The sequence below is a fragment of the Phocoena phocoena genome, chromosome 6 (assembly GCF_963924675.1).
Source record: "Phocoena phocoena chromosome 6, mPhoPho1.1, whole genome shotgun sequence".
Lineage (NCBI taxonomy): Eukaryota > Metazoa > Chordata > Mammalia > Artiodactyla > Phocoenidae > Phocoena > Phocoena phocoena.
The window spans coordinates 96,054,404-96,077,848 of record NC_089224.1 but is presented as its reverse complement, the minus strand read 5'-3'; the positions used below and the strand labels follow the sequence as shown (position 1 = coordinate 96,077,848).

The following is a 23,445-nucleotide window of genomic DNA, read 5'->3' as shown; positions in this document are numbered from 1 at the left end:
GTGAGGCAGAGACTGTCCACAAGGGCACTGGACTCAGGACACCTAGTCACCTAGATAAATGGCAGCATGCTTTGGGGCTAAATCCTGGTGGCAGGGATGCCACAGCAGCAGTGACCCTGGGCACAGGTGGCGTTTGAGCCACATCTTGTGGGACGAGAGAGGCTGTTGGGTAAATGGGCTGGGCTGTGGAGCTGTCTGGTTGAAGGTGCCATGTGGTTTGACCGTGTGTGACTGGATGGGCAACTATAGCCACATGTGAGGCTGGGAATGAAGGCACGAGATGAGGTTGTGCCTTCCTAACAAAGGGCCTTGAATGCCCCACTGATGGAGGGAAGCGGATTCTCTGTGCGGACGAGAAGAAGGGTCATGGCGGATCAGAGTGGTGGTCAGGAGACCTCTCCCCCCACCAAGCCACAAAGGATGAGGCTGGAGTGGCAGAGAGACAAGAATGAGACTGCAGCCTCATCCTCCATGCCGTGGCTCGGGGGGTTCTCTTAGGAAACACGGCGTAATGGGAAGAGCTCTGGCTCTGGAGTCCAGATCCCAGCTTTGCTGCTTTTCTTTTAGTAGCTGTGTGACCTTGGAGAATCCCTCTACCTCTCTGAGTTTCCCTTCCCTTTCCCAGATAATAACAATATATAGCATCTCTTTCTCAGAAAAAAATGAGGAACAAACTCACAGTGACCTTAAAAATAAAGGTTAAAATTATTCAGGGTCTGTGTTATGGACTGAATGTTTGTGTTCCTCCCAAATTCATACCTTGAAACCCTAACCCCCAAAGTGATGATCCTAGGAGGTGTGGCCTTTGGGAGGTGATTGGGTCATGAAGGTAGAACCTCATGAATGGAATTAGTGCCCTTAGAAAAGGGACCCCAATGAGATCCCTGGCTGTCTTTCCGCCTTGGGAGGATACAATGAGAAGGAAGTTGGCAGTCTGCACCTCAGAAGAGGGTCCTCCCCAAAACCTGACCGCACTGGCTCCCTGATCTCAGACATTCAGCCTCCACAACTCCAAGAAATAAATGTCCGTTGTCTATAAGCTATCCAGTCCGTGGTGCTTTGTTATACAGCCTAGACTGACTGAGACAGTCTGCTCTTTCCCAAGCACTTTATGTCTTTAATAAAATCACCTAAACCTCCCAACACTCCTGCGAAAGCAGTTCTTCCGTTAGCCCATTTTATAGACGCAGTGTCTGGGACTCAGAGAGCTGCACAGCTGTGAGAGGCAAAGCCGGGATTCCCATCCAGGAATCAGAATTCTGGTTCTAGAACTGTGCTGGTTACCAGGCCAGCCTGGGCGGGGGTGGGGAGAGGAGTAGATGCCCCACAAATGTTGGTAGGCTCTAGGTGATTCTGAAATGCCCTGGGTCTCCGGCTTGCTATGCTCTCAGCGAGTAAAGATGATTACTTGTTGGGACTCCAAAAGGAGACAATCTCATGGTATTCTACATGCAGATTGTAGTTAATAAATTTGTTATTTTGTATGAATTTTAGATTTACTGAAAAGTTGCAAAGAGATTACCCATTTGTTCTTTATCCGGCTTCCTCTAATGTTAACATCTTATATAACCATGATGCGTTTGTCAAGACTAAGAAACTAACATTGGTACAATACTGTTAAACAAACTACAGACTTTATTCAGAGTTCACCAGTTTTCCCACTAATACCCCTTTTCTATTCTAGGATACAGTCCAGTTCAGCATAGCACGTTGTGTTTAGCCTGTATGCATTTTTAATTCCATTTATTTTCCCCAAAATTTCAAAAAAGATTCAAGTCAGTTTCTAGACACACAGTAAAGATTGTTTTAAAAGATTAAGTGAGGAAATCGGGAGGAAGAAAACTGGAGGCAGAGAGAAAGAGAGAAAGCCGAGGTGAGAGTCCTTCCGAGAACACTCGCCGCGTGGGGCTGCAAACCGCTACAGGCAGCACACAGATTTGACTCCAAGCTTCCCGGCAGCCAACACAAAGAGGGAAGCAGGTCAGGGACATTTGTAAGATGAAAACAGACCAACTGTGCTGGAGAAGCCTGGTTATTCCTCTTCCTGAGGCCTGAGGGCAGTTTTCCTCTGGTCCTTCTTAGGGAGGATGCTGTGTGATGATGTAAGCAGTGTCTTCAGTGACAGCAAATGCATGAGCAGGTTCCATACTTTGTTGGTGGTGAATACACTCTTACTGAATCCATGTTAAGAGAAAGTGGGAGTGGGGAGCGGCAGCGTGCCAGAGAGATGACATGCTAGGTTCTGGCCGGAGAGGACTGAGCATCTCTCTGTCTCTCTCTGTCTCTCTATCTCTCTCTCTCTTTCCCCCTCTGATTACTGACAGGTGGTAGCTTTGCTATCGTTTTAGCCACTTACTGAGCAGTTACTATGTTAGGACTGCGCTAAATGCTTCACATTGTCTTACTAACTTTTGCAACAGTGTATGAAAAGGGAACGTCCTTCTCCCTCTTTGACAGGTGGCAGAACAATAGCAAGCAGCTTGCCCAAGGTCGCCCAGCTAGGAAGCGCTAGATTTGGACTCACACCTGCTCAATCCAAGTCCATGCTCTTAACCACCATGTTCCACTGCCTCCCAGTGATAATGTGGGTGTTACCATCTCCAGTTTACTGTTGAAGAGACCAAGCCTCATGGAGATAAAGGCCAAATTCTTTCTCATGTCAGAACTGGGATTTGAACCCAGGCCTCACAGAGCCTAGGCTTGCCCTGTTTGGGGGAAATGGGAGGCCTAGGACCTGCCCTGACCAGCTGTGTGAAGGTGGACTTGTCCCCTGCTCTCTGGGCCTCAGTCTCCCAGCTCAGACAGTCAGCAATTGAACGGTTGGGCAGGCGGATCTCTTGAGGCTTTCTCCTAGATCTGCACATTTTCCCGGCCTGAGAGCACCAGTGGGTGCGCAGGTACAGGAATGTGATCCGTTCTCCTTCACCTGCAGGTTCCCATACCCACTGAGAGATGCCAGAGTAGGTAACCTGCCGGCAGATCCCTCTTGTGTGTGGAAGGAAGGAAGGAAGTGGGCATTACATGCAGGCAGTGGGTCTCCCTGGCTGCCCCTCCTGTCCTTCCTTGCATTTAATCAGCAGATATATGCTAAGGATTCCTGAGTGCCAGACACTGTACTTGCCCTGTGGCTTCTGAGCTGAGCCAGACAGACACAGTCCCTGACGTCCTGGAGCTTACTTTCTAGTGGGAAGACAAGGGCGGAATAAGTTCCACAACTGTTTGTTTAATTACAATTGTGATAAATACCAGGATGGCAAAGTACATGGAACTCTGTCTGGTGGTAGATATCCAGGAAGGCTTCCTGGAGAAAGAAACATTTCAGTTGAAATTTAAAAGGAGAAAATTAATTATGTGAAAGAGGAAAGGAGAATTTCAGGCAGAAAGGACAGAAAATGCTGAGTCCCTGAAGTGGAAAGAAGTGTTCCAGGATGCAAAGGAAGACCAGAGTTGGCCAAACGCAGAAAGCCAGGCAGGGAGAAGGTGCCAGGTGATGCTGAGGAGGTGAACAGCCAGATCACACAGGGTGTATAATGCACCCAAGACTGCAGCCATGAAAAGATGATGCTTGAGATCTGCAGTTATTAATATGGAAGGATGTCCATGGTATGTTATTAGGTGGGAAACAGACTGCCAAACCATGTATCTATCAGGATCGCATGCATGTTGTATGCGTATACAAAAATATGCCCAGAGAAACGTCTACACGTGGTTATCCCGAGGTGGGAAGATTATGGATGATTTTCATTTTATTCTCTACATCCTTATACAGTGTCTGAATGGAGCAAATACTAGTTTTATAGTCACGGAAACAACTTAGATGAATGAACCAATTTCTTGAAAGACACAAACCACTAATACTCAAGAAAGAAAACTAGATAACCTGAAAGTTCTATATGTGTGTCAAAGAAACTGAATTTATAATTAAAAACCATCCAAAAAAGACAACTCAAGGCCAGATGCTTCCACTAATGAACTCTTCCAAGTAGTTAAGGAAGAAAATTATGCAGTCTCTCCCTGAAAATAAAAGATGAGGGAATGCTTCCCAACTCATTTTATGAAACCAGCATTATGTAATACCAAGAACAAACACACACATTTCAGGAAAACTACACATCACTCTTCTTCGTGGGCATAGATGTGAAAATCCTCAACAAAATTTGAGAAAAACAAATCCAGCAATCTATAAAAAGGATAATATACCGTGACCAAGTGGGTTTTATCCAAGGAATGCAAGGCTGGTGCAACATTTGAAAATCAATGTTACTGAGAAAACCATGTAATCAGAAAAAGCACTTAACAATATTCTATGTCCATTTATGATAAAAACTCTAATCAAATTAGGAATCCAAGAGAAATTCCATTACCCGATGAAGGGCATCTTCACAAACCTGTAGAGAACATATTTAATGGTGAAAAACTAAAAGGTTTCCTCTAAGATTGAAATAAGGCAAAAATGTCGTCCCTCACCACTCCTATTCAGTATCATACTAGAAGTTGTAGTCAGTGCAATAAGTCCATAGAAAGAAAGAAAAGGCATACAGATCTGAAAAGAAGAAATAAAACTCTATTTACAGAGACTGATCATCTGCATAGAAAATTCCAAATAATCTACAAAAAAACCCTCCTAGAACTAATAAATGAGTTTAGCAAGGCGGAGGGATACAAAAGTCAATTGCATTTCTATATGCTAGCAATGCACAACTGGAATTCAATATTAATAAAAACAATACAGTTTAGAGTAGGTATAAATAACAAAATATGTGCAGTATTTGTATGCTGAAAACTCCAAAAAAGACATAAATAAATGGAGATATACACTGTGTTCCTGGATAGGAAGACCGAATATTATTAAGGTGTCAGGTCTCCCTAATTTGATCTAAATTCAACACAATCCCAGTTCCAATCCCAGCAGGACTTTTTGTAGATATTTACAAGCTGATTGTAAATTTCGTGATGCAAAGGCAAAGAAACTAGAGGAGCTAAAACAATTCTGAAACCAAAGAGCACTGTTAGAGGACTTAGTACCTGATTTCAAGACTTACTATAAAACTATAGTAAACAAGATGATGTGGTATTAGTGAAAGGATAAACACATAGATCAGTGGAACAGAGTAGAGAGTTCAGAAATAAACCCACAAAAGCATACTTAACTGACTGTTGGCAAAGTGCAAAGGCAATTCATTGGAGAAAGGGTAGTCCTTTCAACAGATGGTGCTGGAACAATTGGACATCTGCATGCCAACAAATGAACCTCAACCTCAACCTCACGCCTTCTATGAAAATTAACTCAAAATAAATCATAGACCTAAAAGTAAAATATAACACTGCACTACTTCTACAGGAATACATAGGAGAGGGACTTCCCTGGTGGTCCAGTGGGTAAGACTCCACACTCCTGATGCAGGGGGCCCAGGTTCGATCCCTGGTCGGGAAACTAGATCCAGCATGCATGCCACAACTGGGAGTCCACGTGCCGCAACTAAGAAGTCCAAACGCCGCAGCTAAAGATCCTGCGTGCCACAACTAAGACCCGGTGCAACCAAAATAAATAAATTAAAAAAAAATTTTTTTTTCAAGGAATACATAGAAAAATCTGTGTGATCTTGCATTAGGCAAAGAGTTTTTAGATGTGACACCAAAAGCATGGCCCATAAAAGAAAAAATTGACAACATGGACGTTATGAAAATTAAAAGCTTCCTTCTGCGAAAGACACACTTTTAAGAGAGCTGAAAAGACACACCACAGACTTGGAGAAGTCAATATTTTCTAATACCATTTCCGACAAAGGACTTTTACTGGAAATGTATAAAGAACTGTCAAAATGGGCAAAAGACCTGGGAAATGGTTTTGTATGGAAAACTGGTTGCATGTAGTGATAGACACATGAGTCTGTGCGCTTGTCAAAACCCACAGAACTGTTCACAGAGTAATTTTGTTATATATAAATTTTAAAAAATCAACCCGGTTGTTGCGGGGATAGATGGAGAGCAGACTGAGACAAATAAAGACAAAGGAATCTGACTATTACAGGTGATTCCCGTGACCACACTGAAAGGGAATGGAGAAGGAAGAAGCTGACCTAAGCAATTTTGGAAAACATTGTTTCTACCAGTACTGTGAGGCCAAGACAAGACGAAGTGTTCTCAGACACTGTGCTCCAGTTGGCAGATTTCTTTTTCTCAAAGGGATATGGATTAGGAATTCTGAAACTGCTTCATTTGTACAGGGTTCATTTGAAAAAATAAGTTTTAGATAGTGAGAGCCAGGTTTCTCACTCTCAGAGAAAGTTGCAAGGAAGGAAAGGGAAAACAGAATAAACCCTGTGGTGGACTCCTCAGAGGTATCAGTATGGACTCATTTACAAAAAAAAACTAAAATGTATACATTTACCCACAGATAAATAGATACAGAGATCAATATACACGTGTATATATGCGTGAGTTAGTACATACACGTATAATTCCTCACTCTATCCATTGAGAGGCATTGTACACAATTAAAATAGGTACAACTAACACTCAGATTTTAGTTTCTAAATACTATTCTCTAAATGAAAGGAACCAGGGCTCTTTGTAGGAGTCATTGATTCCAGGTCTAGGGCAGAGAAGCCTGGGGTATCTTTTGGGACCAGAAAACAAAGATGTGCTACCAAATCAACCAACCAACCAATCCGCCTATCAGATGTGTACAGAGCCAACCTGAAAGAGCACCTCATGGCCAAAGGAGAAGACAGTAAGTATCCATGGATCCATACTAATGTAATTACATAAAGAACGGAATAAATACATCAATGGGGGATAAGCGACCACTCTTCCTTAAGGAACGATTCCCATGAAAAAATGTAGAAGGAGTAAGGGAAGAGAAAATCACCATTAGAACATCACGTTACAGTATTAATTGCTGTAGGCAAGACGCACCAATGGAAGCTAAATTGTGGGCAGAAGTTTAAGCAGAAACAGGATGTTTTGCATAGTTTCAAAGTATCTCTACCAATATATTTTGTAATTATGCAGGGAAAAAGAATGAGTTTACAGTGGAGAATCCTGGCAGGTACCAAGTTAGCCAAGTGTGATACATATTAAGAAAAAAATCTTAACTTTTTTCTAATTGTAAACATAACACTTGCTGGTTGTAGAAAAGTCAGGTCATGCACTGACTCCTGTTTGCAGTGACAGTCCCTCCTCCCCTGCCCCTGTCCAGCCTGGGACGTGACAACTGTCAGCCGTTGGCGTGTCCTTCCAGACCTTTTTCTCCCTGGCCTGTTGTGCACACAGTGATTTGGGGACCCTTGTTCATTCTGTTCCTTTTGTGAACCAACCATCAGCTTCTTAGAAAAGTGCTTCCTTTCTCAGTTCAAAACCTGACATCTCTGATTTCTAAGATTTTGACTAAGTTGTTGCCACTTCAGAGGACGAGAAGGCCCTCCTCAAAAGTCGAAGCACAAAAATGTAGCACAAGTGTATCTTAGCCATCTTGTTATCATTTTTTACTACTGCGATTTAGTGTCTGTAATGTTCTCTGCGGTCCGCTAGAGAGAAAACACAAGAAGGAGAAACGAAAAAATGTCTCCTGAGCGTGTCCATTTTCTCATCTTGAGCAGGATTTGGAGAGAGTCTTGCTGGCTAGGTGGCAGGGAGGGGGTGAGCAGCCATGTCCCTCCCCGGGCACCCCAAGCCCGTGGGTCTTTCTTGTGGTTGGAGGGCTGTGGGCATTCAGGTGGGCATCAGGTGCTGGTGATCTGGGGACCAGAGTGAGGCGTGCGAGACGCAGCACCTGGATTTGTGTCTCCTGTGTGCTCTGCACGGAAATCGTGTTGAATGGGGAGGGTGGGAGTGGGAGACAGAAGGCAGCGAAGACTCCTGGCGTCCCCAGGTGATGCGCTGGCTGAGCGTCAGTGAGAGGAGTGGTGACAGTGAACATCCACTGAGTGATTTTTCCAGCCTGGCACCCTGCTAAGTGCTCTTTAACGTTCCACCTTAATGAATCTCTAAACAATTCTTGACGTAGACGCTGTACATCCACTTCATTAAAGATGATCAAACTGAAGCTCAGGGAGGTCATTTGCTCAAGATCACACGGCAGGGAAGTGGTGAAACTGGAGTAGGGATTGGCTCCAGGACGTCCCCTGTTAGCCACGAGACCCTATAACCCTGAGCTTGTGTGATGGAAAAAAACAGACTGACGGCCCTTGGCAGCCAGGCCCTCAGCCCTCCCTGCTTCTGCTCAGGTCTCTGACATCAGCACAGTCGTGACACCTGCCCAGTGTTTCTACACACTCTGCTTTTGGATTTGGAACCTGGAGGATTCTCCTCGCCGTTCAGAATATGTTTAAGTAAAAGTATGGTGGAAATGGCAGAAGGTACGGCAGTGTGAGGGTAGTAGTAATAATAATGTTAATAAGGAGCGATAATAATAGAAGTAAGTTAGGGCGGAGGAGTCTTCCAGTATTTCTAATTGACAGTAATAATCATAGGAATCACCAACATCTGGGGAGTGCTCCCTCTGTGCCAACCAGGGTGCTTAGTGAGTGCTGTCCCTGCACTGAGTCATTTAATTCTCCCAGCAACCCTGCGAGGAGGCAGTAGAATCATCCTCATTTTAGAGATGGGCAATCAAGGCCCAGAGAGGTTAAGTAATACGCCCAAGGTCACACAGCTGGTAGGTGGAGGAGCTGGGATTGAAACTCAGGCAGGTCTGGAGCTTAGTCACAGAAATCTAGTTCCCACCTCTCCCTTCCCTCATACCCCCTCCTCTGGCCAACTGCAGTGGCTCTTACAGGACTTAGAGGGTCGTCCCTTTGTAAAATGGTTCTCACGCAAACTGGGCATCTTGCGCTTACTGCCCCCGGGAGGTGAGGGAGGAGTGAATAATCCTTGACTTCGGGTTGTTTCTCTGTGTATGTGGTGTGTGTGCTCCTGCCTCCACACACCGAGCGATATTCCTGAAATCTGCAGAGTAACGACAGCACAAAAGCATTACTAGTCCCTGACCACTCCCAGCCCAGTGCCGCCCAGGACGGATCATCTCGCCTGTCCTCATTGCAGCCCCACGCGGAGGTACTGATTGTTGTCATCCCCATTTCATGGATGAAGAGACTGAGGCTCAGTGAGATTAAGCAGCTCGCCCCAAGGCGTGTTCTTAGCTGGCAGAGAATTGGCAATTCAAATGCAGAGCTCTCTGAGGCTACGTGCTCGCCTCCGTTGCCAACCGGATGGCTGAACACAGAAGTCAGAATGTCTCTGACCGGTAGCGTGGTTTTTTAAATTTTACATTGAGAAAGGCTTTGTCCGTGTTTCTGTGCTTCCAAACTCAGTGCTCTTTCCATTCGCAGGGACAGCAAATAATCTCTATCTTGTGTGCCAAGGCCATTTAATTAGCGTAGCTGCAGAAGTGTTTGTACTTGTGTGTTTGCGACTGGGTTCCACCAGAAAGAATACTTTGCTAAGCTGAGGCTCTCGCAGTAGTGTCTACTGTGAACAGAAGGGGGACCTGGGGCCCGGATGACTGGATGTGTGCCATCTCCATGGGAGAGCACGGGCCTAGCTCAACTTTTAAGATTATATAAATAAGAATTTATGATTAAAGCTGTACTTCAGCAAGAAAGTATTATTTGGGGAAAACTAATAACAATGGCAACCACTTCTCATACCCACTGTGTCAGGTACTGTGAGCCATTACCAGGCAGTGTCACGTGGTGGTTAAATGCACACACTTTGGAGTCATAATTACCAGCTGTATCACTTTATCTCCCTGGACTCAGTTTCCCCATCTGTAAAGCTGGGAAAATAATACCTTTAGGAACTTGCGCGGATATAGCCAGAGAATCTCTATAAAAGCACTTAACACAGATAAAAGTATTCAGAATATGCTGGCTTTGCATAGCACAGGGAGATCAGCTCGCTGCTTTGTGACCACCTAGAGGGGTAGGATAGGGAGGGCGGGAGGGAGACGCAAGAAGGAGGGGATACGGGGATATATGTATGCATATAGCTGATTCACTTTGTTATACAGCAGAAACTAACACAACATTGTAAAGCAGTTTTACTCCAATATTAATGATAGGACATTTTGTAGAAGACTGGGGCCAATGAAACATTTGCTTTGCTAACCTGCAATGTGTATAGGAATGCTCTAGGTAAATAGAACCAACAACACAATAAGTGATTATCAAAATATTAGTCATGTTGCATAGTTAGGTCTCTACCTTAAGACTGAATCTGACACAACACTGTAAAACAACTATACCCCAATTTTTTAAAAAAAGGCTGAAAACACACAAAAAAAGCAATTATACTCCAATAAAGATGTTAAAGAAAAAAAATATGCTGGCTTTAAAAAATTTATTTCTGGTTTTCAGTATCAGCCTGTAAGTAAATAGAATTGGTTCTGTTTGTGGATGAGAAAAATGAGGCTCCGAAAGTGGGAGTGATTTGCCCAAGGTCACATGCCAGGAAGGGGCTGGCCAGGGTCACAGGCCTGGCTCTCAGCTCTAATGCCCACCCATGTGGTTTCCGCTGTGGGTCCTGCCTCCCCGGTGAAGGGTCAGTCTGGCGTGGCCCCACCGGGATGGAATAAACCCAGGCTGTTCCTTCAGTTCCTCACCGGCATGCCAGCCCGGGCCCTGCACGGAGCCTGCTTGCGAGGAATTGTGGCAGAGCAGCCCCTGATTGCTTGGAGCCTTGAAAGTCCCCTGGCTCTTTCAGCAAGAGGTGGGATGACAGCTTTCACATCATTGCCAAGCTCCACCTTAGAAGACTGGCTTTGCCTCCCTTCCCAAGCCCCTCGCCGGAGCAGGGCCTTCTCTGCCAGGCCTTTCCCTGGGGCTGCCTTTCCCTGGGGTGTGATGGTCACCTCTTTCTCCTGGGTGGGAATCCATGAGCTGTGAACCTCCAGCTGGCATCTTGCTTCCCTTCCAAGGACTGTGCGGGAGGAGTTGTGCTTCCCGTAGATTCCAGGTTCTCTAAAAATAGTCAAAATAATGATACCAGCACCACCACCACCTGTGTCCTAAGTACCATGTTGTCAAGGCTCAATGAGCGAATGCAGGTAAAGCCCAGTGCCTGCACGGGATAAGCTCCCCTCAAATGGTAGCTCTGGTTATGTGAGTGGTCTTCAGTATCCACGTGAGTGTGTGTGCTCGTGGGTGAGACTGGTCCTTGATGGCGTCTAAAACTCTCGGGTAGCTGATGGATCTGCCCAGATGATGAACCCTTTCCGAGGAGCCAGAAGGTGGTTTCTTTCCCGAGAATCCTGGCATGTGCTGGGCGACAGTGTTAGCCTCTGCCCCCCCACCCCACTCCCACCGGCTGTGCCATATTCTCAGTCCTTCCATAGCATGCTCTCCTCGCCCGGTTTGTGAACTAGCCTCTGCATGCGTGTTTAGTAAATTGCAAACGTTCCGAGTTGCTTAGTCCTACCTCCTGACTTTTAAAGGGGCCCCTGCTAGGGTAGTAATTGCTCCCAGGCAGGCTGTTGCCAAAAAGAGTAACACTTAGTTTCTGCAGGGAGGCCACTGTGAAGCAGGAGCCCAGCTGTGGCTCGCCCTGGTCACAGCAAAAGGGGAGAGCGTTCGTTCAGGTGCCCGTGGCCCCCATGAGCATGCTGTCCACAGGAGGCAGACTGGGCTTCCAGGGGCTGGCTCTCCTTATCATCCCTGTCCCAGGTGGCCAAGGGAAGGGCCCGAGGAGCTGGGCGGCGACCGACCAGCATGGGAGGGTCGTCAGTTGCCCTCTGGCTCCACATGTGGCCATGCCAAGTTCGGTGCCTGTATATCGGGGATGTGCATGGTTCGCTGGATCTGAGGTCAGCCTGTTCCGCCGTTTCATAAGGGAAGCAGTGATCAGCGAGCATTTCCGAGCCCCTGCTGTGGGATAGGGCACACATGACGGGCTTTGAGAGAGGTCAATAACCATGCTGGGCAGCGCTTCAGGCGCTTGACCGTGCATACAAATTATCAGGGACCTTGTCAAGTGCAGATTATAATTCAGCAAGTGTTGCAGTTATTATGGCCTCATAACTATCCCAAAACCAAGAGGTGTGCAATAGCCACAGATTCTGCTTAGCCTTGCTGCGGATCAGGAAGTGGGCAGGCCACAGCCGGGCAGCTTGTCTCGGCTCCGTGATCCTCAGGTTACAGCTGGAAGACTCAGTCTGGGCACCGGAGCCACTGGGAGGCTTGTTTTGTCTCATGTCTGGAGGTTGGCATTGGCTGCTGGCCGGGGGCCCCCAGCTCTTCCCTGCACGGGCCTCCCTGTGCCATCTTCTCACAGAGCTAGTTTGGGCTTCTTCTAAGCATGGTGGCTTAGAAAGGGATTCTGAGGGCATGGGTCCTGGGAGAGAGACAAGTAGAGCTATATTCTTTTTATGACCCAGCCTCAGAAGGCAGGTTCAAGGGGAAGGAAATAACTCTTACTTCCTGTATCAGTTTCCTAGGGCTGTTGTAACAAATGATCGTCACAACCTTAGTGGCTTAAAACAACATAAATTTATTCTCCCACAAATCAAGGTGTCGACAGGGTCATGCTCCTTCTGAAGGCTCTAGGAGAAGATCCTTCCTTGCCTTTTCCAGCTTGTGGTGTTCCTGCCATTCCCTGGCTTGTGGCAGCATCCCTGCAGTGTCTGCCTCTTCGTCACTTGGTCTTCCCTGCATGTCTCTGGGTCTCACATCTCTCTCTCCTTTCTCTTCTATGGATGCCAATCATTGGATTTAGGGCCCACCCTAAATCCAAGATGATCCCATCTCAAGATCCTTAACTTAATTACATCTGCAAAGATCTTATCTCCAAATAAGGTCACATTCAACAGGTACTGGGGGTTAGGACTTGGACATCACTTTTTTGGGGGGAGAGACACATTTCAACCCACTACAGCTCCTGATGGAGAGTGGCAAGGTTCTAGGAGAGCATATAAGACTTGGAAAATTTGGGATGGGGACTGCGATTCTGCATTTCTCATAAGCTCCTAGGTTGTTGATACTGCTGGACAAAGATACAGGCTACTGTTCTCAAATCTCAGTCTACTGAGGAGGAGGGAGGAGTAAATAGCAAGCTAGGTACCATATTAATACCAAACCCACATAATATTTGAATAACACACAGCATCTACTATGTACAGTCACTTGACATATATTAGCTCCTTTAAACCTTCACAGCCACCTTTTAAAAAGGTTTTTGTCCCTGTTCACGGATGTGAGGCTCAGAGAGGTTAAATGACTTAACCAAGGTCACACAGCCAGGAAGTGGTGGAGCCAGGACTTGAACCCAAGCAGAGCTGGTTCAAAATCCTTGCAGTTACTACTGCACTCCCCTGCCTGGGCTGGGACCTCGGGAGGGAGCCATCAGCCCAGGGGAGGACAGCCAGTGTGGCTGCAGAGAGGAAGTAGTTGCCTAGCTGGGCCTTACAGGGTATTCACTTAGGCACCTGAGATTTGCTAAACGTGTGTGTGTGCCTGACGCAAAAGCAGGAGCCAAAAGACATGTGCTTTCTGCCCTCGTGTAATCTGGTTGGGGTGTTGACTGTGGACAATTATACCAGGTAGAGAAGTGAAGGAATGGATCTTCAGGGAGGTACTAGCAAGAGCAAAGGCACAGAGACGTGGGCTGGGGCTCAGAGGTGTGCTGAGGGGAACCTGGGGGCTGACTGAGAGGAGAGGCAGGGCGGGGGGGGCATGGGGCGCAGAAGGAGACCCCTGGCTTTTCCCAGGCCTCACCGATGGCTGGACAAACCTGGAGAGACAGACACATAGCACTTGGACTGATTGCTTTCACTGCAGAATCAAGGAGCTGTTTGCTGTAAGGCAGACAGAAGGAAGCCAAAGCTTTCAGAGGTTGGGGAGTCCAGAAGCCTGGGTGGGGCTGTGTACTAGAACTATTAACTCACACCCTTTGGGGGACTTTGTTTCCTTTTTGTTTATTTTTTCCAGCTATTAAAGGAATAGATTCAATATGTAATACACACACAAAAACATGCGACGGTAGAAGGACCCAGATGTCCTACCTTCCAAAGACAACCTTTGTTAACATCTTCTATTTTTTTACATATAATTCGCATACCATAAAAATCACCCTTTCAAAGTATGCAAATCAGTGAAGTACATTCATAAGATTGCACAACCATCACCAGCATCTAATTTTAAAACATCTTCATCATCTCCCCCATCCCGTGCAAAAAATTCCTGTACCCTTTTAGCAGTCACTCCCATTTCTGTCTCTAAAGATTTGCCCATTTGGGGCATTTCATATCAGTGAATCATAGAATATGTGGCCTTGGTGTCTGACTCCTTTCACTTAACATAGTGTTGTAACATATATCAGTAAATTCCTTTTTATAGTGAAATAATATTCTGTTGTGTAGCTAAAACATATTTTGTTTGTCCATTTGTGAGTTGATGGACATTTGGGTTGTTTCCGTCTGTTAGCACCTTGATGTAGCTTCTTATTCCTTTCTCTGTACACTTTTACACAATGATATTATACAGTATATACTAATTTGCATCCCACATTTTCACTTGCGTTTTCCCATGTGATTAAAAACTTCTCATAAGTGCAATTTGTAATAGCTGCACGATAACACTCCATCTTCTGGCCGAATTATAATTTACCTAACCATTCCCTTGAAGTCAGTCAGTTTAGTTGTTTCCAATTGAAGTAAGATTTTAAAAGGAGCAACAGATGAGAGAAACCTCAGGGGATCTTTCCAGAAGAGCTTAAATCGCCTCCCAGCCTATCTGTGCTGAGCCCAGAGAGGGACGAGAATGACTTATCCCAAATTACTAAGAGACAAGGATTGGACTGGATGGTGTAAAAAAGATTCTTCTCCAGGGTGGCATAGCAGATCTGCCAAGGGCCCAGGCCCGCTCTTCCCCAGACCCGCAAATGTCAAGGGAGATGTTAGCTTTATGTCATGCCCCCCTGGCAAATTTTTACGTTTCTTTTTTGAATTTATTTTCTTTACCCTCAACAACATAGTCTTCATATGCAGTCTGGAAAGCAGAGAAAATGAATAAAGAGCTTGAAATTAAAATTGCCTGGAATTCACCTCTCAGAGGCAACTCCTGTGAACATTTTGGCATCTTCCTTCCCAGTCTCTTTAACACATTTGAAGACCACATTAGTTGGGCAATTTTAAGATAACATTAAAAAACCTGAATTCACAAGTAAAGCATGACCACCGCAGAAGATGTAAAAAATCCTACACTAAGGGAAAACCTCATGCAGCAGTCTAGGTGTCTGTCCTTCCAGAGTGTTAACGCTCACAGGGCATAGGATATGGACAAAAATAGTTCAGCAAAGTTGGGGTCAGACTATTTGCTTTCCGCCATCCTCCATAACATCTTTCCATTTCAGAAAGACCTTTGCAAAATATTCAGGTACAGAGTGGTGTTACGTGATTCCATTTTTTTTTAAGAAGAGAAGTGTATTTGTACATACTTACATATGTGGAGAGAGTTCCTGGGAGGATGCCCAAGAAACTGTTCATGGTGGTTACTTTTTTTACAAAAATTATACAGTTATACAATTTTTTTTTTTGCGGTACGCGGGCCTCTCGCTGTTGTGGCCTCTCCCGTTGTGGAGCACAGGCTCCGGATGCGCAGGCTCAGCGGCCATGGCTCACGGGCCCAGCCGCTCCGCGGCATGTGGGATCTTCCCGGACCGGGGCACGAACCCGTGTCCCCTGCATCGGCAGGCGGACTCTCAACCACTGCGCCACCAGGGAAGCCCTACAGTTATACAATTTTTAGAGATTACACTCCATTTACAGTTATTACAAAATATTGGCTATGTTCCCCATGTTGTACAATACATCCTTGAGCCTGTCTTATACCTAATAGGTTGTACCTTCCACTCCTCCACTCCTATATTGCCCCTCCCCCTCTCTCCCCACTGGTAACCACTAGTTTGTTCTCTATGTCTGTGGGTCTGCTTCTTTTTTGTTATATTTACTAGTTTGTTGTATCTTTTAGGTTCCGTATATAAGTGATGTCATAGATTTGTCTTTCTCTGTCCAACTTATTTCACTTAGCATAAAGCCCTCCAAGTCCGTCCATGTTGCTACAAATGGCAAAATTTCGTTCTTTTTTATGGCTGAGTAGTACTCCATTATATATGTATAATGGTGGTTACTTCTTAGTCTCAGTCCTGGGGCCTGTGACTTCAGTAGTCTGGGGGCCTGAGACGTGTTTTTAAGGGAAGGGAGCTTTGGGGAGGCAGGATTTTTACAATTTGTGTATATACCCATGTTTTACCATTTGCCTATTTCTATTAGATGCAATTTTAAGTTTAATTGGAAAAATATATGTCATTAAGTATTCTGCAACATTATTGTTTATGACTTTATAGCATCACTGTATGTATATACCATAGGGTATATCTATGAATCATAGACATTCATAGACATTTAAGAGGGGGGGGTCCAAATTATTTTTGAAACTTTTTGTTTTGCACAGTCTTGATGATTTTCTTGGGGTTAATTCCTAGAAGTAGAGTTGCAAAAGTTTTGTACCACTTTGTCAAATACTTCTTAGCAAGTTTGAACCGAAGTGTGCTCCAGCTGGCAAAATGCCAGATGCCCTGTTACACTTTCTCACCCAGATGGGGTGGTGAAAGCCTTTTAGTGTTTGGTTCTTTTTGGCTAGCCATGAGTGCCACCGTGTTTTGAGTGCCACCCATGTGGTAAGCAGAATAATGAGCCCCAAAGATGTCTACATCCTAATCCCCAGAACCTGTGAATATGTTAGGTTATATGACAAAGGGGAGTTAAGATTACAGATGAGATTAAGGTTCCTGATCAGCTAACTTTGACATAGAGAGATGATTCTGGATTATCCAGGTGGGCCCACTGTAATCACAAGAGGCCTTAAAAGTGGAGGAGAGAGGGGCTTCCCTGGTGGCACAGTGGTTGAGAGTCCGCCTGCCGATGCAGGGGACACGGGTTCGTGCCCCGGTCTGGGAAGATCCCACATGCCGCGGAGCGGCTGGGCCCGTGAGCCATGGCCGCTGAGCCTGTGCGTCCGGAGCCTGTGCTCCGCAACGGGAGAGGCCACAACAGTGAGAGGCCCACGTACCGCCAAAAAAAAAAAAAAGTGGAGGAGAGAATAATAAGAGAGAACAAGGAAGATGGCTGTATGAGAAGGATTTAACCCGAAGATGCTGTCTTTCAGGATGGAGGAATGGGGCCGCAGCCAAGGAATGTGGGTGGCCTCTAGAAGCTTGGAAATGGCAAGGCAATGGATTGTGTCTTAGAGCCTCCAGAAAGGAACTCGGCCCTGCTGACACCTTAGTCTTAGTCCAGTGAGACCCATGCTGGATTTCTGACCTTGAGAACTGTAAGATAATAAATTTATGTCCTTTTAAGCCACTAAGGTTGTGATAATTTGTCACAGCAGCTATAGGGTACTAATAGAGTCCAGTACATACTGTATCCCCAACACCTAGCATAGTGCTGGCCCTGAGGGAGGTTCTTGGTTCTTGTCTAGATAGTTCATTATATTTCTCATTTGCCCAGTCGCACAAGATACAAAAGTAGTTTTGCAGTTGCCACATACATACCACTGGAAAACGAACCCACTAAGTTGTGTTTCTGATTTGTTTGCAGTACATTTTGTCTGTAAACTGAGTGTTTATAGTCGAAGTACTGTGTTACTTGGGTTATTTCTTTTTTCCCCTTCACCTTAGTTCTGTTATTGATTTGAAATAGGTTCATTTGTTTCTGCTGGAATTCAGTAGGGTTTCCCCACATCTTTATTGATTTAATTTTACTTTTTGAATAACAAAAACATCAAAACTACCTAAAAAACGTACTCAGAGCATTACTTCTCCCCCACATCCCTTCTACCCACCCCCACCACTCCTCGCAAGACAACTAAATAAGCTAATTTCTGGCTTATTTCTGTTTCTTTGTGCAAGAATAAGCAGATACACGTATACGTTCTTTTGCCTTTCTTATATAAAAGGTAGTATGCGATAGATATTCTTTTTCAGTTAATTTTTTAAAATTTAGCATCCTGGAAGTCACTGCATGTCATTGCACAGAAGTCTTTGTCATTCTTTTTCACACCTGCATAGTACTCCACCGTGTGGCTTTGCTGTACTTTATTCAACTGCTGTCCTCTGTCTGGGTGCTTAGATTGTTTTCAGTATTTTACAGTTACAAACAATGATGCAGTGGGTAACTCCATGTATATGTATTTTGTCACTTTGGGAAGTGTATCTTCAGGGTAAATTTCTAGAGTTGGGATTTCTGTGTCAAAGGGTAAATACATATATAGTTGGTCAATATTGCAACCTCCCACTCCATAAGAGTTGTTCCATCCTGAATTCCCACCAGCCTTGTCTGAGCATGCCCGACAGGTGCTGTCAAGTTTTTAATTGTTTCCTATCTGATAGGTGAGAAAGGGTATCTTGATGTAGCTTAATTTGTAATTTTCTTATGAGTGAAATTGAACATCTTTTAATATGTTTATGGACCATTTTTATGTCTTCTTGTAACTTGGATGTGTCTTTTATTATCCTTCTGTTGTCAAGATTTTGGACTTTTCCCCCTAAAATTTAAGAATTCTTTATATATTAAGGCTTACTAGCCCTTTATCTGTGACATGTATTACAAATGTTTTCTCCTTGGTTGTCATTTTCTTTCAACTTTGCTTATAGAGGTTTTTTTTTTTCCCAATGTGCAAGTTTTTTTAATTATCATTTAGTTTAATTACCAGTTCTTTCTTCTGTTGAATTTGAGGTCTCTTTAGAAAACCTTTCTTAGATATAGAGCATTTTATCCATCTTTTTCTTTTAACACTTGTAAATACATTTTTCTTTTTAAAGCTCTGATTAGCACACTGGCCCTGAACTCCATGCAGATCTGATTTATTCTTGTGTGCAGAATAAGATATGGATCAAATTTTATCTGTTTCCAAATGGCTACATCGTTATCCTAGTGCTATGTATTAAAAGCCCATCTTCACCACAATGATTTGTGATGCCACCTTTATCATGTACTACATTCCTGTGTGGCCTTGGGCCTATTTCTAGCCTGTTTCCCTGTCTGTCCATCTGCTCACGGGTCAGTCCCCCACAGTTTAATTGCAGAGGCTTTAGAGCAGGATTTAGTATCTGGTACCTCCTCCTGTAGCAATTCTGTATCAGGGTTTTCATAGCTGTTCTCGTAGTTTGATTTTTTAATTAAAAATTATTAAAATTTAACAGATTCATTTTTACAGTAATTTTAGGTTGATTTAAAAAAATTAAGCGGAGAGTATAGAGTTTTCATATACCCCTTCTCCATCCGCCCTTTTCACACACAATTTTCCTTATTATTAACACCTTTCACTAGTGTGGTACTTTTATTATAGTGATGAGACACATTATGATACATCATTGTTAACTAAAATCCACAGTTCACATTAGGGTTCACTCTTGGTATTGTACATTCTATGGGTTTCAACAAATGTATACTGAAATGTATCCACCATTACAGTATCATAGGAATAGTTTCACTGCCCTAAAAATCCTCTGTGTTCTGCCTGTTCATCCCCCCATTCCTTCCCCAAACCCCTGGCAAACCACTGATCTTTTCACTGTCTCTATAGTTTCGCCTTTTCCAGAATGTCACGTGGTTGGAATCATACACTATGTAACCTTTTCAGATTGGGTTCCTCCCTGTGCAGTTTTGTTTTTTCACATGAACTTTTTATGTCAGTTTATCTAACAAAAGCTTGGTTGTGTTCTTATGGGGATAATGTTAAATATTCAAATGAGAGAGAATTAACATCCTAATGATGCTGAATCCTTTCCAACAACAGGCCATCTCTTTTTCTTCCTTTTCCTATTTGTTGAGTCCATTTTGAGTGTTATAAGTTTTCTTCACATGTGTGTGGCACATTTCCTGTTAAGTTGATTCCTGTTTTCTCTCTTCTGTCACCATTATAAATGTAAGAGTATAGAGCATAGAGTATATACTCTACCTCTTCTGATTGGTCACTCTGTGTATATGAAGGCTTGAACTTGAGAACTCACTGATTTTTACAGGTCTGTGGAACAGCACAAAGCACGTGAGAGGGCTAGTTCCAGGCCAGCTTTACCCCAGCTTACCAGGAGGCCTCAGACCCATGACATATTTTCTCTACCCCTCACCCCAGTTTTCTCTCTTCCAAAATAAAGGGCTGGATAAATGCGCACCATTTCCCAGAGTGAAATTCCAGCCAAAACTAAATTGTGGTTTGTGTTTTTACCTCTTTCCCTTACTTGTGATTGACAAATTGGATGTTTTTTTCCCTGCTGCAGTGCAGAGCCAGGCTGCAAGTACCCAGCCTCCCTACGTGCCCTGGCCTTGTCAAACTAGACCTTTATATAAATGGAAAATGTCTCTTGCCTGTCTACAGAAACCAGAAAGGGCAAGGGACTAGCTTGCTTGTTCGTATATTTGTTCATTCATTCATCTAACTGTTTATTCACAAGTTACTGATTCTTTCAGGCATTGGTGGGGTGCCTCCCATGTGCCATGCAAGGGGGGTGCAGGACTCTGGCCCTGAACTCAGTGCTTACAGCCCAGCATGGTCTCGAACTATGATGAGAGCTTTGGGGCTGGTACTGCAGAAAGTTCTTTCGGACAGTGCTGGTTTAGAGTGCCTTTGTATCATCTGAGTTGATATGTTGAGTAGGCTGATACAAGTCTGGAGCTCAGAACAGCAGTTGGGCTGGGTTCATATCTTGCTCTGCTATTTGACTGGTGGGTGTCCTTGGGCAAGTGACTTCACCTCTCTGAACCTCACTGCCCTCATCTATAGAACAGGCTAGACCATTCCATGCCTCAGGTGGTGCTTATTAAGTGTAGAGCCAAATTGTACGAGGCCACTGGCCTGAGTGAGGTGCTCAAGGGGTTCCATAGCTGTTATTCCTCCTGGGTTTGACCGTTGTAATTGCTCTGATGTGTTTACTTGAAAGCCAAACTGTCCTGTGAGAAGAGCTCAGGAGTGGCTTCTCTGCCCTCGTTCCACCATTGACTCAGAGTATGACCTTGGGCAAGTCCTTTCCCCTCTCTGGGCCTCAGTTTTTCCACTGATGACCTGGGGGTTAGAGCAGGCCTTCTTTGAGGGCTGCCCATGTCCTGAATAGAGTAAGCAAGGACTGCCAGTGGACGTGTTAGTGTGAGAAGAAGGAACCAGAAGGAAGTCAGAATGCACCAGGTCCGCCAGTTCCATCCGTGGCATGTCCGAGTGGGTTCTGCCCTTGTGAGAGCAAGGTTTACCAGAGAGGGTTGTGTGATGAGCTTACCCAGACCCAGCCCTCACTCACAGCTTGCTTGTTCTAGGAACCTTCTGAGCATTTACCTTGACCTTTTAAAAAAAAAATACAGACAAGGTTTACTGGCTTCTGAACTGTTGGAAGAAACTAATGTTATCTCATTAAAACTGCATTGCTCACCAAAAAAAAAAGAAAGAAAACAAGCCCATTAAAGTTTTAAACCTGACATGGAAGACTATTAAAGATTCATAATTGCAATAAAACTCTTCAATAGAATTTGAATTTTCGTTGTGGTAATGCTACAGTCAGCGGAGTCCTCATTTGAAGCTACAAAATCCATTTCAGTAAAGTCTCGGGAAGGTGGTGAAGAAGGAGGCCCTGGCCCAGCGAGGCTCCCACTGGTGTGCGCATCCAGAGAGGATGGATTCCTGCCTTCCAGCTCAGCACAGGGGTCGAGTGGTTGGCAGGTTTCTCCCCTGCCTCCCTCTGATGTGAGAGCTCAGCCCTGCTGCCATCCTTCCATGGGTTCTTTGGGCTCGTTTGTTCCTTGCAGCAGGCAAGAACAGAGCACCTACTGTGTGCACGGCAGAATGCCCGGGCCTGAGAGGTCATGTCAGAGAAGGAAGGATAGGCTGGTTTTTCCTCGAGGAGGAGCCAATACTGGTTCGAGCAGAGGTTTGGCAGGCTGGCAGAACGAAGGCCAAGTCCCAGCTCTTGTCACTTCACTTGCTGGCCTCAGCCCCTCATCTGTAAGATGGGGATAACAGTATGTGCCTCGTGGGTGTGGCCGTCACGTGTGAGTGTTGACACGGAAGGTGGAAAGGCGGAGGGTATGGCTTTGAGAGACTCAGAGGAGGCAGAATTGCAATATTTGGTTGGTGAGTGACCAAGGGTCACTTTAAGGGTAAACATGGTGTTCAAAAACGCAGCTAACATTTATTGAGGGCTTACTGTATGCTGGATACTGTTTTATCTGCTTCGTAAGTGTTCATTCAATAAATATTCATTGAGCGCCTACCATGTGCCAGGTGCTGTTTTAGGTGCTGGGGATACAGTGGAGAGTGTATTAACTCATTTAATCCTCAGACCTATGAGGTAGGCACTGATGCTTTTCCCATTTTCCAGAGAAGGTAACTGAGCCACAGAGAGGGCAGCGAAATTACCCGAGGTCACAAAGCTGGGAAGTGGCAGAGCCTGGAATTAGATCCCGAGGGCAAGACCCCTGGGTCTGTGCTCAGTAACCACACAGCGAATGGCTTCTCATTTAGTTGGTGTACCGCTCTTCGCAGATGCTGGTCTTATCCCGTTTTGAGGGAAGCAAGGCCTAGAGTGGTAACATTATTTTCCACAAGTCTCTTAAGGAGTAAGAGGGGATCATTACCAAGGCCAGCTCACTCCTAAGCCTGCTGAGCTCTTTCCACTGCTCCAGGGGCCTCAGACCCAGGGGGAGTGAATTCCTGTTTCCTGGTGGTTGGCTGGCCAAGTTCAGGGGAAAATCAGTGTCCTGTCCTCGTTAAAGTCCCTTTCCTCTCTCCTCGGAGCATCCCGAACCCGAGCCTGTCACTCGATGGCTGTGGATGTTGGAGGAGTCTTTCCTTTGCCTTAAAATGAAGGGCACTCCCGCGCTCCACCCTCTGCTCCTTCGTCACTGGTGATGAATAGGACGCCCGTGGTGACAAATAAAAGAAAGCCTCCTTTATTTGTTCATCCTTCTACGTCCTCCCCATCGGCGCCTGTCGGAAAGCTGAGCAAATATTAGACATTCAGCACACTCTGCTCCTGTCTCTCCCTTCTCCAGGGAGTCATGTCCTGACAGCTCTGGGCTGGTGGGTGTTTGCTTGGTTAATCAGCCTCAGGGTCTGGGCTTTGCTGTTGCCTCGCTCTGTGGTCCCTGACACGTCCCTGTGCTGCCTGTCTCCCCATATGTAGGGGACCTTGGGAGGCCTGACAGTAGCCACGTTTTCCTTTTTCCTTTTTGCCTTAAATCTGCCCTCCCCCTCCCCCTCCCCCGCCCCGGTTATCTAACTCAGAGCTGGCTACCGTGGGAAGGAGAGAGTAACATTTCAATGAATGAACATGGAGAGCTCTTAGGTATTTTTTGTGTGTGGGGGGGGGGGAGTGCTTTAGGAGAAGAGCCAGATGAAGACCTTTAAACACTCCACCTGGACTTCACGTTGCACAAACCAAAGGAAAAGGGGAAGTGAGTGGAAG

The 23,445-nt window shown here is 45.2% G+C and overlaps 1 protein-coding gene across 3 annotated transcripts in view; it reads left to right on the top strand.

Moving 5' to 3' along the window:
- The window catches only part of WHRN (whirlin), an 84,312-nt gene that overhangs the window by 34,037 nt on the left and 26,830 nt on the right, over positions 1 to 23,445 (top strand). The window lies entirely within an intron of this gene.